This window comes from Balaenoptera acutorostrata, chromosome 18 (assembly GCF_949987535.1).
Source record: "Balaenoptera acutorostrata chromosome 18, mBalAcu1.1, whole genome shotgun sequence".
Lineage (NCBI taxonomy): Eukaryota > Metazoa > Chordata > Mammalia > Artiodactyla > Balaenopteridae > Balaenoptera > Balaenoptera acutorostrata.
Window position 1 is genome coordinate 25843870 of NC_080081.1, and position 13423 is coordinate 25857292.

The following is a 13423-nucleotide window of genomic DNA, read 5'->3' on the forward strand; positions in this document are numbered from 1 at the left end:
GAGGTGCTTCTATTCAGAATAGAGCATGAATTCATACAGATTAATAATAAAACGACAGCAAAATCAATTTAAAAATTTAAGAAGTGCTTCAGAGAAAGAGGGTATAGAAATGCCCAAGGTGGTCCGTTTTCAAAAGTGCAAATTGAAAGAGACTCTACCACCAACATCAGCACTGATACCAGCAGCTTCTATATAAAGTAGACGGAGGGCTTGGCTCTCCAAGGAAACGTATCCTGGGCACGGCTGGCATCAGCAGAACTGTATGCTCCTGCAATGGGATTAGTCTGCAAAGCTCCTAATGTTTCCATTGACAACAACATAATAATTTATCCAAACAAGCCTGAGTAGTTAAAATAAATAAATAAATAAAAGCTGTCATGGAGTATGAAGAGAATTAAAGGCCACTTGGGAAAGGTACAGAAAAGGTCCAAAACATTCCTAGAGCAACAAGGAAGGAATTTGATTGGAACACCATTTTCTAAACAGGAGGATATGGCATCATAGGTGGAACCCTGTGAATATCCTATGTGATTGTTATGGTTACTCTCTTTTATGATCATCCTCGTGTGGCTGCAACGATATCTTTATATACAGATAGATATCAATCAAGTCATATTGGCCATAAATCCAGAGGAAATTAATGAGCTATAATTCATTATGAAAACTCTCACTATTGCATTTCCTTCTAAGGTTTGTTTTCTTTCAGCCCACTTACTCTAATTTGAAATGAACCTTCCAGGAAATTTGCACTCTTCAGGATAAGCCAGACTCACATTATGAGACATATTTTGTGCTTACTATGATTGTTTTCCACAAAGGCTTTTGGCTGTTTAATAAAGTAAGTCTAGAAAACTGAATCCCCCGAAGTTTCTTAATCACCTTATTCTATCCTTCAGAAAAGCTAGTTAAGTTTGAAAAAGCATCTGTTTATTTAAAATCAAAAACATAAACACTGAAGGCATAGCTTTAAGAAAGGAATTATTTTCCCTTTCCAATAAGTGAGCAAGAGTTATTTTCCAGGAGTATGTTATTTCATGTTAATTTAAGATGCTACTTTAGTCCATAATAAATGTAAAGAATATCATTTTAAGTGTATGAGGAAAAATATTTTTAAATGTCAAAGGACAAGAATAGTTTGAAAGTTAAAAAAAGTACCTTGAAAAACAAGATATGGTGTAATTCCAAAACCTGAAAATAACACAGGTTTGTCCTGCAATTCATATTCTTTTGCCAGTGGAGTAGCACCCTTGTCCTGAATCTGAATTTCTTCTTTTGAATTTCTTCTCCACAACTGTTGGACTTAATTTATTCCTCACTTAGTCTCCTCCCTACACTTTCTCATTAGATGACTGTTTCCCATCATGGGATTTTTGATTTGTGGTTCATCAACTCCCCTGAACAATGTTCCTATGCAGTTGCTAAGTCACAGGGCTCCAAAGGCAACAAGATCGATGTGAATATTAAATAAGCAGAAAAGAAACCAAGATACAATCAGAATTAAAAATACTTTGGAATCCAGTGGAGGGTGTCTTGCAAGTATAAAAAAGAAACAAATGTTTCTTCATTTGTAATAAAAAACAAATTTAAAACTTCATCATAATAGTGAAAACTTATTTCTGGAAACCAATTTTAGAATTTTCATACATTTTAATCAATAAGACTGCAATAAATGCTGAAATTAAGTTTCTGCCAATCTGAATAAATTAATGTTGAGGGAACTGAATGAATAATTAATTAATATTGAAATAAATTTTCTGCCAATTTGAGTAAATCTACAAATCATCATAAAGAATTCCACTCATCCTGCACTAATCTTGTAAACATGTCCAACTGACTGATTTGATTATATTATTTTTGCTCCCATCCTTTCTAATATGTTTGATTTTAATAGAAAATAAATTAAGTGGTGCATTGAAACATATACTTACCAAGTTAGAATGGGGTTGGCTATTTTTCTTCAACTGAGAGATACAGGAATAAATGAAGTCCACCAAAATGAGAACAAACAAAGGCTATTTATGCAGAACTTGCCCTCAGAGATAAGGAACCATCTCCCATCACTTGTGTTTGCCGCAGACTCAAAGGCAAACAGAGGAGAGGGCAAGCTTTATAGTGGAAAATAAGAAGGGGCTTCAGGTATGCCCTGATTGGAGACTGTTGTCATGGGGAAGCTGGGGAAGTGAGGTATCCTATGTGAGTGGTAGAAGCATATTTGATTTTCTGTGGTTGGTTCTAAGTTGGAAGTGAAAGTAAGAGGGAAAAAAATAACTAGGAAAGTGGGCAGTTAATAATAAGTCCTGACCATTTGGGGCCAATTGTTACTGTTCTGCAGGGGTTGTGGTTTGGCTTCCTGGGCTATAGAAAGTGGGAGAGAGTTTTGTGTGTCAGAATTCTCTTTTGATATATGGTCTGGCCAGTGTCCATTGGTTTATTCAGTCTCTCGTGCTAATATAATGAATCTCAAGTTTTCTTCTATTAGATATTTTAATACTACCAATAAATGTGCATTTTTCAAGATACTTAACCCAACTTAGGAAATAAAATTAATTTACATATAGGGAGAGATTGAATTTCCAAATGCAGTTGAAAAGTTCATACCAAGTTTTATTGATTTTGTACCTAAACTATAAGGAGAAACATACACCCTTTGTTACCAATAGCAGAATGAAAATTTTTTGACAGTGAATAGACAAGTAGTCTTGGCAGATCTTTAGGTAGAAACTTGGTTTCCAGGGAAAAAAGTGCCTGTGAGAGAGTAGTGTTTTCCCATAACTTATAATATATAAAGTAAATAAGTCTTCAGGAATTGCCTTCGCTTCCCTCCATGCACAGTGGCAATTTTGGTGGCGCTTTCCAAATTTAAACATCGCAGGCCAATTTATGCAGAAAGCAGGGAGGATTGTTTGGCCTTAAAACAAATCTAGGACAGGCACTGCTAAAACTGTGCAACCCCATCTCAGATGTGACCGCTGAGACTAACAGACAAGATCGTCCCAGAGGGTGGCGGATCCCAGGGCACAGACTTTGCTACTCAGTGGAGTTTTGTGAAAGAGCTTAGCAAGACTCAACTAGTCAATCTCCTATCTGCAGGGTGGAGCGCCAGGCGTACAAAGTTCACACATTGGTTTTTCTTGTTGGCTTGTTTTGTCATTGTTTTTTGTTTGATTGTTTTTGTTTTGTTTTTGTATTTGCCCACTACTGAGGAAGCTATTCTCTATCCTAATATGTTCAGCGTTTTGGTAGTTGACTTTTTAAAAATGCTTTTCCAGCATCTATTAAACTGGCCATGTGTTTTTCTTCTTTATAAAATCAGTTGGAATGTGTTTCTTCATTTTCTCCTTTTGAAAATTGTATAGGATTGGTGTTCTGGACTTTTGCTTAAGGTAGAGCTTTTGAAAATGAATTCAATATTTTGAAAGATATAGGACTAGAAAAATTTTTATTTTTATTTTATTTTTTTTTATACAGCAGGTTCTTATTAGTTATCTATTTTATACATATTAGTGTATATATGTCAATCTCAATCTCCCAGTTCATCCCACCACCACCTCCACCCCACCCCGCTTTCCCCCCTTGGTGTCCATAAGTTTGTTCTCTACATCTGTGTCTCTATGTCTGCCTTGCAAACCAGTTCATCTGCACCATTTTTCTAGATTCCACATATATGCATTAATATACAATATTTGTTTTTCTCTTTCTGACTTACTTCGCTCTCTATGACAGTCTCTAGGTCCATCCATATCTCTACAAGTGACACAATTTCATTCCTTTTTATGGCTGAGTAATATTCCATTCTATATATGTACCACATCTTCTTTATCCATTCATCTGTCGATGGGCATTTATGTTGCTTCCATGACCTGGCTATTGTAAATAGTGCTGCAATGAATATTGGGGTGCCTGTGTCTTTTTGAATTATGGTTTTGTCTGGGTATATGCCCAGCAGTGGGATTGCTAGGTCATATGGTAATTCTATTTTTAGTTTTTTAAGGAACCTCCATACTGTTCTTCATAGTGGCTGTATCAATTTACATTCCCATCAACAGTGCAAGAGGGTTCCCTTTTCTCCACACCCTCTCCAGCATTTGTTGTTTGTAGATTTTTCTGAAGATGCCCATTCTGACCAGTGTGAGGTGATACCTCATTGTAGTTTTGATTTTCATTTCTCTAACAATTAGTTATGTTGAGCAGCTTTTCATGTGCCTCTTGGCCATCTGTATGTCTTCTTTGGAGAACTGTCTATTTAGGTCTTCTGCCCATTTTTTGATTGGGTTGTTTATTTTTTTTAATATTGAGCTGCATGAGCTGTTTACATATTTTGGAGATTAATCCTTTGTCCCTTGACTCATTTGCAAATATTTTCTCCCATTCTGAGGGTTGTCTTTTCATCTTGTTTATAGTTTCCTTTGCTGTGCAAAAGCTTTTAAGTTTCATTAGGTCGCATTTGTTTATTTGTTTATTTTTTATTTTTTTTCCACACACACACACACTGTATTTTATTTTTACAAGAGATAAATAGACTGACACCAAGCATTGTACATGGATGACCACAACAAAAGCAACAATGATTGCAATTACCAAACATGAAACACACTCCTACTATGTCATAATATTGACATTCAGTCCAGTAATCCTCCACTGTAACAGCTCCTTTATTTTGCAGTGAAAATTGATTTGTATATTCTTTGCCTCTGAGTCCTTGTGGGATTTTTTTTTTTTAATTCAGACAGAAAGTCACAAAAATTATACTCATCCTCATCAGCTCACTCAGTCCCATGTAATTAATTTTTTTTTTCATCTTGATCTTTTGTTAGCACTTTTATGAGTTCATCAGTTTTTCATTAGAGTTCTGAAAATGCTTATTCATTCAGTTCAGCAGTACAGTCAGTTACCAGAAACCTTTACTTGTCAGAGTCTTTTCCATGAATTTCTTGAAGATGAAACCCTTTTATAGGAACACATTTGCAAAATCATCAGAGTACACCTAGAACTGTCTGTAAATGACAAAAGACTTAAAAATGACCGTGGTTAAAGATTTGATGAAAGTTCATAATAATGCAGTTGAAAAGAAAATTAGTTATTTCTGAGATATACATTTTAAAGTAATAACTAGGATTATTACTTATAACATTATACCAGAACATATAAGATTTTTAGAAGTTTCCTGTAATGTCTGAAACATTTATATTAACATATTTCCATACATATTTCCATACAAATACAAATATAAGATTTTTAGAAATTTCATGTAATGTCTGAAACATTTATATTAACATATTTCCATACATATTTCCATACAAATACAAATATAAGATTTTTAGAAATTTCATGTAATGTCTGAAACATTTATATTAACATATTTCCATAGAAATAACCCAATGAAAGTTTAGTATTAGTTGTTTTGTTTGTTTTTTTATACTGCAGGTTCTTATTAGGCGTCAGTTTTATACACATCAGTGTATACATGTCAATCCCAATCGCCCAATTCAGCACACCACCATCCCCACCTCACCGCAGTTTTTCCCCCCTTGGTGTCCATATGTCCATTCTCTACATCTGTGTCTCAACTTCCGTCCTGCAAACTGGCTCATCTGTACCATTTTTCTAGGTTCCACATACATGCATTAATATACGATATTTGTTTTTCTCTTTCTGACTTACTTCACTCTGTATGACAGTCTCTAGATCCATCCACGTCTCAACAAATGACTCAATTTCGTTCCTTTTTATGGCTGAGTAATATTCCATTGTATATATGTACCACATCTTCTTTATCCATTCGTCTGTCGATGGGCATTTAGGTTGCTTCCATGACCTGGCTATTGTAAATAGTGCTGCAATGAACATTCGGGTGCATGTGTCTTTTTGAAATACGGTTTTCTCTGGGTATATGCCCAGTAGTGGGATTGCTGGGTCATATGGTAATTCTATTTTTAGTTTTTTAAGGAACCTCCATATTGTTCTCCATAGTGGCTGTATCAATTTACATTCCCACCAACAGTGCAAGAGGGTTCCCTTTTCTCCACACCCTCTCCAGCATTTGTTGTTTGTAGATTTTCTGATGATGCCCATTCTAACAGGAGTGAGGTGATACCTCATTGTAGTTTTGATTTGCATTTCTCTAATAATTAGTGATGTTGAGCATCTTTTCATGTGCTTCGTGGCCGTCTGTATGTCTTCTTCGGAGAAATGTCTATTTAGGTCTTCTGCCCATTTTTGGATTGGGGTGTTTGTTTCTTTGATATTGAGCTGAATGAGCTGTTTATATATTTTGGAGATTAATCCTTTGTCCGTTGATTCATTTGCAAATATTTTCTCCCATTCTGAGGGTTGTCTTTTCGTCTTGTTTATGGTTTCCTTTGCTGTGCAAAAGCTTTGAAGTTTCATTAGGTCCCACTTGTTTATTTTTGTTTTTATTTCCATTACTCTAGGAGGTGGATCAAAAAAGATCTTGCTGTGATTTATGTCAAAGACATAAACATGTTCTTCCTATGTTTTCCTCTAAGAGTTTTATAGTGTCCAGTCTTATATTTAGGTCTCTAATCCATTTTGAGTTTATTTTTGTGTATGGTGTTAGGGAGTATTCTAATTTCATTCTTTTACATGTAGCTGTCCAGTTTTCCCAGCACCATTTATTGAAGAGACTGTCTTTTCTCCATTGTATATCTTTGCCTCCTTTGTCATAGATTAGTTGACCATAGGTGCGTGGGTTAATCTCTGGGCTTTCTATCTTGTTCCATTGATCTATGTTTCTGTTTTTGTGCCAGTACCATATTGTCTTGATTACTGTAGCTTTGTAGTATAGTCTGAATTCAGGGAGTCTGATTCCTCCAGCTCCATTTTTTTGCCTCAAGACTGCTTTGGCTATTCGGGGTCTTTTGTGTCTCCATACAAATTTTAAGATGATTTGTTCTAGCTCCGTAAAAAATGCCATTGGTAATTTGATAGGGATTGCATTGAATCTGTAGATTGCTTTGGGTAGTATACTCATTTTCACAATGTTGATTCTTCCAATCCAAGAACATGGTATATCTCTCCATCTGTTGGTATCATCTTTAATTTCTTTCATCAGTGTCTTATAGTTTTCTGCATACAGGTCTTTTGTCTCCCTAGGTAGGTTTATTCCTAGGTATTTTATTCTTTTTGTTGCAATGGTAAATGGGAGTGTTTCCATAATTTCTCTTTCAGATTTTTCATCATTAGTGTATAGGAATGCAAGAGATTTCTGTGCATTAATTTTGTAGCCTGCAACTTTACCATATTCATTAATTAGCTCTAGCAGTTTTCTGGTGGCAGTTTTAGGATTCTCTATGTATAGTATCATGTCATCCGCAAACAGTGACAGTTTTACTTCTTCTTTTCCAATTTGTATTCCTTTTATTTCTTTTTCTTCTCTGATTGCCGTGGCTAGGACTTCCAGAACTATGTTGAATAATAGTGGTGAGAGTGGACATCCTTGTCTCGTTCCTGATCTTAGAGGAAATGCTTTCAGTTTTTCACCATTGAGAATGATGTTTGCTGTGGGTTTGTCATATATGGCCTTTATTATGTTGAGGTAGGTTCCCTCTATGCCCACTTTCTGGAGAGTTTTTATCAGAAATTGGTGTTGAATTTTGTCAAAAGCTTTTTCTGCATCTATTGAGATGATCATATGGTTTTTATTCTTCAATTTGTTAATATGGTGTATCACATTGATTGATTTGCGTATATTGAAGAATCCTTGCATCCCTGGGATAAATCCCACTTGATCGTGGTGTATGATCCTTTTAATGTGTTGTTGGATTCTGTTTGCTAGTATTTTGTTGAGGATTTTTGCATCTATATTCATCAGTGATATTGGTCTGTAATTTTCTTTTTTTGTAGTGTCTTTGTCTGGTTTTGGTATCAGGGTGATGGTGGCCTCATAGAATGAGTTTGGGAGTGTTCCTTCCTCTGCAATTTTTTGGAAGAGTTTGAGAAGGATGGGTGTTAGCTCTTCTCTAAATGTTTGATAGAATTCACCTGTGAAGCCATCTGGTCCTGGACTTTTGTTTGTTGGAAGATTTTTAATCACAGTTTCAATTTCATTACTTGTGATTGGTCTGTTCATATTTTCTGTTTCTTCCTGATTCAGTCTTGGAAGGTTATACCTTTCTAAGAATTTGTCCATTTCTTCCAGGTTGTCCATTTTATTGGCATAAAGTTGCTTGTAGTAGTCTCTTAAGATGTTTTGTATTTCTGCGGTGTCTGTTGTAACTTCTCCTTTTTCATTTCTGATTTTATTGATTTGAGTCCTCTCCCTCTTTTTCTTGATGAGTCTGGCTAATGGCTTATCAATTTTGTTTATCTTCTCAAAGAACCAACTTTTAGTTTTATTGATCTTTGCTATTGTTTTCTTTGTTTCTATTTCATTTATTTCTGCTCTGATCTTTATGATTTCTTTCCTTCTGCTAACTTTGGGTTTTGTTTGTTCTTCTTTCTCTAGTTTCTTTAGGTGTAAGGTTAGATTGTTTACTTGAGATTTTTCTTGTTTCTTTAGGTAGGCTTGTATAGCTATAAACTTCCCTCTTAGAACCGCTTTTGCTGCATCCCATAGGTTTTGGGTCGTTGTGTTTTCATTGTCATTTGTCTCTAGGTATTTTTTTATTTCCTGTTTGATTTCTTCAGTGATCTCTTGGTTATTTAGTAACGTATTGTTTAGCCTCCATGTGTTTGTCTTTTTTACGTTTTTTTCCCTGTAATTCATTTCTAATCTCATAGCGTTGTGGTCAGAAAAGATGCTTGATATGATTTCAATTTTCTTAAATTTACTGAGGCTTGATTTGTGACCCAAGATGTGATCTATCCTGGAGAATGTTCCGTGCGCACTTGAGAAGAACGTGTAATCAGCCGTTTTTGGATGGAATGTCCTATATATATCAATTAAATCTATCTGGTCTATTGTGTCATTTAAAGCTTGTGTTTCCTTATTTATTTTCATTTTGGACGATCTGTCCATTGGTGTAAGTGAGGTGTTAAAGTCCCCCACTATTATTGTGTTACTGTCGATTTCCTCTTTTATAGCTGTTAGCAGTTGCCTTACGTATTGAGGTGCTCCTATGTTGGGTGCATATATATTTATAATTGTTATATCTTCTTCTTGGATTGATCCCTGGATCATTATGTAGTGTCCTTCCTTGTCTCTTGTAACATTCTTTATTTTAAAGTCTATTTTATCTGATATGAGTATAGCTACTCCAGCTTTCTTTTGATTTCCATTTGCATGGAATATCTTTTTCCATCCCCTCACTTTCAGTCTGTATGTGTCCCTAGGTCTGAAGTGGGTCTCTTGTAGACAGCATATATATGGGTCTTGTTTTTGTATCCATTCAGCCAGTCTATGTCTTTTGGTTGGGGCATTTAATCCATTCACGTTTAAGGTAATTATCGATATGTATGTTCCTACGACCATTTTCTTAATTGTTTTGGGTTTGTTTTTGTAGGTCCTTTTCTTCTCTTGTGTTTCCCACTTAGAGAAGTTCCTTTAGCATTTGTTGTAGAGCTGGTTTGGTGATGCTGAATTCTCTTAGCTTTTGCTTGTCTGTAAAGCTTTTGATTTCTCCATCGAATCTGAATGAGATCCTTGCTGGGTAGAGTAATCTTGGTTGTAGGTTCTTCCCTTTCATCACTTTAAGTATATCATGCCACTCCCTTCTGGCTTGCAGAGTTTCTGCTGAGAAATCAGCTGTTAACCTTATGGGAGTTCCCTTGTATGTTATTTGTTGTTTTTCCCTTGCTGCTTTCAGTAATTTTTCTTTGTCTTCAATTTTTGCCACTTTGATTACTATGTGTCTCGGCGTGTTTCTCCTTGGGTTTATTCTGTATGGGACTCTCTGCGCTTCCTGGACTTGGGTGGCTATTTCCTTTCCCATGTTAGGGAAGTTTTCGACTATAATCTCTTCAAATATTTTCTCTGGTCCTTTCTCTCTCTCTTCTCCTTCTGGGACCCCTATAATGCAAATGTTGTTGCGTTTAATGTTGTCCCAGAGGTCTCTTAGGCTGTCTTCATTTCTTTTCATTCTTTTTTCTTTAGTCTGTTCCGCAGCAGTGAATTCCACCATTCTGTCTTCCAGGTCACTTATCCGTTCTTCTGCCTCAGTTATTCTGCTATTGATTCCTTCTAGTGTAGTTTTTATTTCAGTTATTGTATTGGTCATCTCTGTTTGTTTGTTCTTTAATTCTTCTAGGTCTTTGTTAATCATTTCTTGCATCTTCTCAATCTTTGCCTCCATTCTTATTCCGAGGTCCTGGATCATCTTCACTATCATTATTCTGAATTCTTTTTCTGGAAGGTTGCCTATCTCCACTTCATTTAGTTGTTTTTCTGGGGTTTTTTCTTGTTCCTTCATCTGGTACATAGCCCTCTGCCTTTTCATCTTCTCTGTCTTTCTGTAACTGTGGTTTTTGGTCCACAGGCTGCAGGATTGTAGTTTTTCTTGCTTCTGTTGTCTGCCCTCTGGTGGTTGAGGCTATCTAAGAGGCTTGATGGGAGGCTCTGGTGGTGGGTAGAGCTGACTGTTGCTGTGGTGGTCAGAGCTCAGTAAAACCTTAATCCACTTGACTGTTGATGGGTGGGGCTGGGTTCCCTCCCTGTTGCTGTGGTGGTCAGAGCTCAGTAAAACCTTAATCCACTTGACTGTTGATGGGTGGAGCTGGGTTCCCTCCCTGTTGGTTGTTTTGCCTGAGGCAACCCAACACTGGAGCCTACCCGTGCTCTTTGGTGGGGTTAATGGCAGACTCTGGGAGGGCTCACGCCAAGGAGAACTTCCCAGGACCTCTGCTGCCAGTGTCCTTATCCCCACGGTGAAACAGAGCCACCACTTGCCTCGGCAGGAGACCCCCCAACACCAGCAGGTACGTCTGGTTCAGTCTCCCCCAGGGTCACTGCTCCTTCCCCTGGGTCCTGATGCACACATTACTTTGTGTGTGCCCTCCAAGAGTGGGGTCTCTGTTTCCCCCAGTCCTGTCACAGTCCTGCAATCAATTCCCACTAGACTTCAAAGTCTGATTCTCTAGGAATTCCTCCTCCCGTTGCCGGACCTCCAGGTTGGGAAGCCTGACGTGGGGCTCAGAACCTTCACTCCAGTGGGTGGACTTCTGTGGTATAAGTGCTCGCCAGTCTGTGAGTCACCCACCCAGCAGTCATGGGATTTGATTTTACTCTGATTGCGCCCCTCCTACCATCTCACTGTGGCTTCTCCTCTGTCCTTGGACGTGGGGTATCCTCCTTGGTGAAGTCCAGGGTCTTCCTGTCAATGATTGTCCAGCAGCCAGTTGTGATTCTGGTGCTCTCGCAAGAGGGAGTGAGAGCACGTCCTTCTACTCCGCCATCTTGGTTAATCTCCCGCATTTGTTTATTTTTGTTTTTATTTCCATTACTCTAGGAGGTGGGTCTAAAAAGATCTTGCTGTGATTTTTGTCAAAGAATGTTCTTCCTATGTTTTCCTGTAAGGGTTTTATAGTGTCTGGCCTTACATTTAGGTCTTTAATCCATTTTGAGTTTACTTTTCTGTATGGTGTTAGGGAGTGTTCTAATTTCATTCATTTACATCTTGCTGTCCAGTTTTCCCAGCACCACTTATTGAAGAGACTGTCTTTTCTCCATTGTATATTCTTGCCTCCTTTGTCATAGATTAGTTGACGACCATAGGTGCGTGGGTTTATCTCTGGGCTTTCTATCCTGTTCCTTTGATCTATATTTCTGGTTTTGTGCCAGTACCATATTGTCTTGATTACTGTAGCTTTGTAGTACAGTCTGAAGTCAGGGAGTCTGATTCCTCCAGCTCTGTTCTATTCCCTCAAGATTGCTTTGGTTATTCGGGGTCTTTTGTGTGGCCATACAAATTTTAAGATTTTTTGTTCTAGTTCTGTAAAAAATGCCATTGTTAATTTGATAGGGATTGCACTGAATCTGTAGATTGCTTTGGGTAGTATACTCATTTTCACAGTATTGATTCTTCCAATCCAAGAATTGGAATCTCTTGGTATATCCCTTCATCTGTTTGTGTCATCTTTGATTTCTTTCATCAGTGTCTTATAGTTTTCTGAATACAGGTCTTTTACCTCCTTAGGTAGGTTTATTCCTAGGTATTTTATTCTTTTCATTGCAATGGTGAACGGGATTGTTTCTTTAAATTCTCTTTCTGATCTTTCGTTGTTACTGTATAGGAATGCAAGAAATTTCTGTGTGGTAATTTTCTATCCTGCAACTTTACCAAATTCATTGATTAGCTCTGGTAGTTTTCTGGTGGCATCTTTAGGATTATCTATGTATAGTATCATGTCATCGGCCAACAGTGACAGTTATACTTCTTCTTTTCCAGTTTGTATTCCTTTTATTTCTTTTTCTTCTCTGATTACCGTGGCTAGGACTTCCAAAACTATGTTGAATAATAGTGGCGAGAGGAGGCATCCTTGTCTTGTTCCTGATCTTAGAGGAAATGCTTTCAGTTTCTCACTACTGAGAATGATGTTTGCTGTGGGTTTGTCATATATGGCCTTTATTATGTTGAGGTAGTTTCTCTCTGTGCCCACTTTCTGGAGAGTTTTTTATCATAAATCGGTGTTGAATTTTGTCAAAACCTTTTTCTGCATCTATTGAGATGATCATATGGTTTTTATTCTTCAGTTTGTTATATGGTGTATCACATTGATTGATTTGCATATATTGAAGAATTGATGCATCCCTGGGATAAATCCCACTTTATCATGCTGTATGATCCTTTTAATGTGTTGCTGCATTCTGTTTGCTAGTATTTTGTTGAGGATTGTTGCATCTATATCATCAGTGAGATTGGTCTGTAATTTTCTTGTAGTATCTTTGTCTGGTTTTGGTATCAGGGTGATGGTGGCCTCGTAGAATGAGTTTGGGAGTGTTCCTTCCTCTGCAGTCTTTTGGAAGAGTTTGAGAAGAATGGGTGTTAGCTCTTCTCTAAATGTTTGATAGAATTCACCTGTGAAGCCAACTGGTCCTGGACTTTTGTTTGTTGGAAGATTTTTAATGACAGTTTCAATTTCATTACTTGTGATAGGTCTGTTCATACTTTCTGTTTCTTCGTAGTTCAGTCTTGGAAGGTTATACCTTTCTAAGAATTTGTCCATTTCTTCCAGGTTGTCCATTTTATTGGCACAGAGTTGCTTGTAGTAGTCTCTTAGGATGCTTTGTATTTTTGTGGTGTCCATTGTAACTTCTCCGTTTTCATTTCTAATTTTATTGATTTGAGTCCTCTCCCTCTTTTCCTTGATGAGTCTGGCTAAAGGTTTATCAGTTTTGTTTATCTTCTCAAAGAACCAGCTTTTAGCTTTATTGATCTTTGCTATTGTTTTCTTTGTTTCTATCTCATTTATTTCTGCTCTGATCTTTATGATTTCTTTCCTTCTACTGACTTTGGGTTTTGTTTGTTCT